Raw genomic sequence first — 5380 nt, forward strand, 5'->3', positions numbered from 1 at the left:
TCTACCGTTAACACAATCAACTAGACCCTCCCAATTCTTCTTTTCATAATGATCATTCCCAAAGTAAACTCCAAGCATTTTAAAACCATCCCTGCCCCATTTACACTGTTTTGGCAATTTTGGGGGCGCAACAGTTTGCCAATCACCCAACAAAAAAGATGTACATTTCTCCCAATTAATACAAGCAGATGATGCTTTTTGAAAATTATTTAAACAATAGGTTAAATTATTAATATCCTCTACATTTTTTATAACTATCGTTACATCATCCGCATAAGCGGTAAGTTTAATGGGAGCAATTTCAGGGGAATCAGGAAGGGAAACACCACACAACTGTTTCCTCAGCATAATCAAAAGTGGTTCTATAGACATCGCATACAAAAGGCCTGACAACGGACAGCCTTGCCTTATGCCTCTGGTCACTGAAAAAGACCTCGTCAAAGATCCATTAATCTTAAGCATACTATAAACATCATTATACAGCAGCTTAATGCAAGATACAAAATATGGACCAAATCCAAAAGCTTCCAGAGTCTTAAACATATAGTGGTGGTCTACACGGTCAAAAGCCTTCTCCTGGTCCAGAGAAAGCAAACCAATGTCCAGCTTATGTCTTTTTGCAACAGTAATGAGGTCTCTCACCAAAAACAGATTGTCAAAGATTGTCCGTTTAGGGATGCAAAATGTTTGATCCATATGGATTATGGATGTCATATGTTGCTTAAGCCTGTTGGTCAATGTTTTCGACAAGATTTTAAAATCAACACATAACAGTGAAACCGGTCTCCAGTTTTTTAGGCTTCCAAGGTCTCCTTTTTTGGGGATCAATGTTAACATTGCTCTCCGGCAACTTAAAGGTAGAGTCCCTCCATTAATGCATCCAACAAAAACATCATATAAATCCTGGCCCATTAGACTCCAAAAGGATTTAAAAAATTCCACTGAAAGCCCATCCAACCCAGGTGACTTCCCGAGGCTCAACTCCTGAACAGCCTGTGAAACCTCGGAAAAGGTTAAAGGATTGTCAAGCTCTATCCTCTCTTCCTCTGAGATGTTTGGCAATTCATGTAAAAATTGGTCTGTTGTTAGATCATCACACTGGTCAGAACAATACAAGTCCTCATAAAAAGAAATTGCATGAGACTGGATGTCTTGTTGATTTGTTGTCACTCGGCCATTTGGAAGTTTCAATTGATGAAATTGTTTTTGCTCTTTTTGCTTTTTTTCAAGTCCAAAAAAAAATGGTGTAGGAATGTCCATTTCATTAAGTTGGGAAAATCTAGTTCTTAAAAAAGCTAATTTTCCTCTTTCCTCCAACAGATTTTTCAACAGAAGCTTATTCTCTGTGATATGATCAACAGAAGTTAAATCATCAGAAGCATTTTTGGTGCTTTGTTCAAGGATGCTCTGTTCAAGAATCTTCATTTCATCTTTCAAGCTTCCGATACTTTCTGCATTGTATTGTTGGCAAAAGATCTTTATATGGACTTTGCCAATATCCCACCATTGACTTAATGATTGAAAACTATCTCTCTTTTCTCTCCAAGACTCCCAGAAAAGATTGAAAGATTGAAGGAAATTGTGATCTTGTAAAAGTCTATTATTGAAACGCCACTGTGATTTATAGATTTTAGAAGATACAACAGAAACAGATATTGAACAAAAATGGTGATCAGAGAGAAAAGAAGGAGAAATACAACTATTAAAGAACCTATCTCTATGTGTTTTTTTAACATAGAAACGATCCAATCTGGCTCCAGACAATCTATTTGAATTTCTCTTCAACCAAGTATATTGTCTAACCCCAGGAAAAGCCTCCCTCCATACATCAACAAAGTCATGATAGTCAATCAGATTTTTCAAAATTCCAGCAGACAATGGATGGGGTTCATCGTGATTCCGATCTAAAAATTGATTAATTGTACAGTTAAAATCCCCCCCCATTACAACAATATTATCTTGAGGGCACTGTAAGAGGGCATCAGAAAGTTTTCCAAAAAATAGTACACGCTCCTGACCAACACTTGGTGCATAAACATTAAAGAAAGTGTAACCAGTTCCACCAAGAGTAATATCAACTCGCAAAATTCTGCCAGGTATAATTTCTACCGTTACTGGTTGATTACCAATACGGGACGAGAAAAGTATGGCAACACCTGCACTTAAATTAGTTCCATGGCTCAATGAAGCATTGCCCTTCCAAGCTCTAGCCCAGTGTGTCTGATTTTGTATGTCTGTATGGGTTTCTTGAAGCAAGACAATATCTGCTTTTTTTAAGATTAAATAATCAAATAAAGCAGCTCTCTTGGCTGAGTCCCGACATCCATTGATATTGAAAGTCCCTATATTTAAAGATGTCATATGGTAACTAAAAAGGAGGTGGAAAAAAAGGAAAAGACTAAATGCATACATAAACATGACTATATATTTATTTTTTTTGACACATTTTCAACTTTTGCCTAACAGTACTCATGTATTTCTTAAGTCTGTATCGTTTAGGCTGGTCAATTTCCTCTAGTGTAGATTTTCTCATCGCCACAGCAACAGATTCAACAAAAAGTTGTAAATCAGGAAAAAAACCCTCTATTTTGGGTCTTCGCTGATTAAATGTGGCATCAAGGAAATTATTTATCTGCTGGACAGAATAATAAGACTTTAGTTTAAAAACAGAGGCCTTCCCTTCAGTATTTCCTTGAGAATTCATTTCAGTCACACCTGTTTCATCTGATGTGGCACTATCAGTACTATCATCATCGACCGGTTGGGATTCTCCTAGCTCTGGCTCCAGTAGTTTTGTGTCTATTATATTCTGAGATAGATTTTCAGTCAACATTTGAGTCTCTCCGGCAACTTTTATCTGTCCATCAGGAACACCCAATTCATTTTCTCCTGCAGTCACAGAATCATTTACAACTCCAACATGCAAAAGTGTCTCAACAGACTGTTCATTTGCACTCACATTACTTAGTGATTCAGATTCAATTTGATCATCTCTATCACCAGACAGAGTCATCATTGCAACTTGTTCTACATCTTCAATATTTTCATTGATGCTCTCACCCACACTATGGTTTTCTGTAGCTGGGGTTACTTGCTGTGTGTTAGCAGGTTCATCCCCATTTTCAACCTCACTCACAGCCTCAACAAGTAAAGGGCATGCCTGCTTTATATGCCCATATCTGGCGCAATTGAAACATTTCATCGATTCTGTACTAATAAATATTGTGTAACCCTTGCCTTGCACAGTAATCTTTGCAGAAACATTTAAAGACTGACAATCCGCATTCAACACCATATGTGTTTGGCGTCTAAAAGACATTATATGTTTCAAATCAGGGTTTTTTAGGCCAAGAGGAATCATCTTTATTGGTCCCACTAATTTGCCATAGCGAACAAGTAAGCGTTCTAATGAGTCGTTAGAAATAAACGGGGGTACATTAGACAACATCACTTTCTTTGCCAGATTAGATAGCGGTAAAACTGACACGAAAACATTCCCCACAGTTAAACCACGCTCAACTAAATCATCTACCATCGACTCTTCTTTTAGAAAAACAACGATGGCTTTATTCATTCTAGATGCCGATAAGATATTACTCGCACCTAAATCAACTCCAATCGCATTTAAAACATCTTCAACTGTGATTGATTCATCCGGCATGCATTTACATCCATGCCGGGCAGTTAACAATAAAAGACCATCAGAATGCGTCCCCATTTCGGCAGCACTTAACACACCGAGTTAAGAAAAAAAATCGCCCTTAAATCCTTAACAGACCCGCAAGAAAAAAGAGATGAAAGGGAAAACTTACAGAGAAAAAAAACCCGTCAGCGCTCACTCAGACGCTCACACACCTCTCGGTCACTGACCCACGCACGTGCACGCGTAAGCGGAAACGAGATGGAGAGAGAGAGAGAGAGAGAGAGAGAGAGAGTGTGTGTGTGTGTGTGTGTGTGTGAGAGAGAGAGAGAGTGTGTGTGTGTGTGAGAGAGAGAGCGAGAGAGAGAGAGAGAGTGTGTGTGTGTGTGTGTGAGAGAGAGAGAGAGAGAGAGTGTGTGTGTGTGTGTGAGAGAGAGAGTGTGTGTGTGTGTGAGAGAGAGCGAGAGAGAGAGAGAGAGAGAGTGTGTGTGTGTGTGAGAGAGAGCGAGAGAGAGAGAGAGAGAGAGAGAGAGAGAGAGAGAGTGTGTGTGTGTGTGTGTGTGTGAGAGAGAGAGAGAGAGAGAGAGAGAGAGAGAGTGTGTGTGTATGTGAGAGAGAGATTGAGATTTTGAATCACTTTATTTTATCAAAAGAATACCATTAGTGGTAATTATAAACCACACAGACTAAAAAACAAAAATAAAATAAATAAATATATATATATAAAAATACACAACACAAAATAAACTCAAACCAATAGATTTCCAAAAAACAAAGCATTTTCCACAACAGAGCACAAGACATTTTCGTAACCCCAAATGTGCAGAAATTCCTCCACATTATTTGTGATGCTGTAAAAATCAAAATCAATCTTCAATCTGGCTTTTAACATTCTCACAAAAATTGTATTTGCATCAGAGTCCAAAGACCCCTCTGTCTTATTTCTTCGGCTAATGTAAATGGCCATTTTTGCTTGTCCAAAGAGAAAGTTAAACAATTGGCATTTCATTCTACCCTTTTGATTGTACCTAAAGCCAAAGATGAAGTCTTGTTTAGAAAAAGCATCTCCAAACAATCGGAACATTTGCTGTAACAGCTCGAATAAAAAAGATAATCTATCACACTCCAAAAAGCAATGAAAGACAGTTTCTCTGTTTAAGCAAAAGGGACAGTTATCATTAACATTAGGGTTGATAACAGAAACAAAAGCATTTACAGCCACACAGCCATGCAATACCTTCCACTGTAAATCTCCAATCTTTTTTGTCAACGGTGGTTTATAGATCGTTCTCCACACAGGTCTGATTTCACTGTTAACCTTTAAATGAGCTCTCCAGGGAGTATCAGCTCGACCATTTAGTTTGTTTTTGTTCAAAATTTTAACAAGTATGTTATACATTGTTTTGCCCTCCATAACACCCAACTCATTAGTGAGAGTCTCATTGAGCTCTAACAGCTGACCAGTACAGTTTTTAAAATCAGGAGAAAGTGACAAAACAGGAAAAGGGTCTTCAACATTTGTTTGACAAAAATCATTACAGGGACTCTTTAATAAAGAGAGTTCAATATCTGTGAGTTCACACTTCAGAGCCTTAAGCATCTGATTCAAAAGCCTGGTGGATCTAGCTCTCACATGAGAAGCCAGACCATCAGAATCAGTTAAATTGGGTCCACATATGTTAACTACATGTCCCAGAGTCACTACCCCAGCAGAACGGAAAAGCTGTAGCACAGAATGTC

Source organism: Carassius auratus, chromosome 18, assembly GCF_003368295.1.
Source record: "Carassius auratus strain Wakin chromosome 18, ASM336829v1, whole genome shotgun sequence".
Lineage (NCBI taxonomy): Eukaryota > Metazoa > Chordata > Actinopteri > Cypriniformes > Cyprinidae > Carassius > Carassius auratus.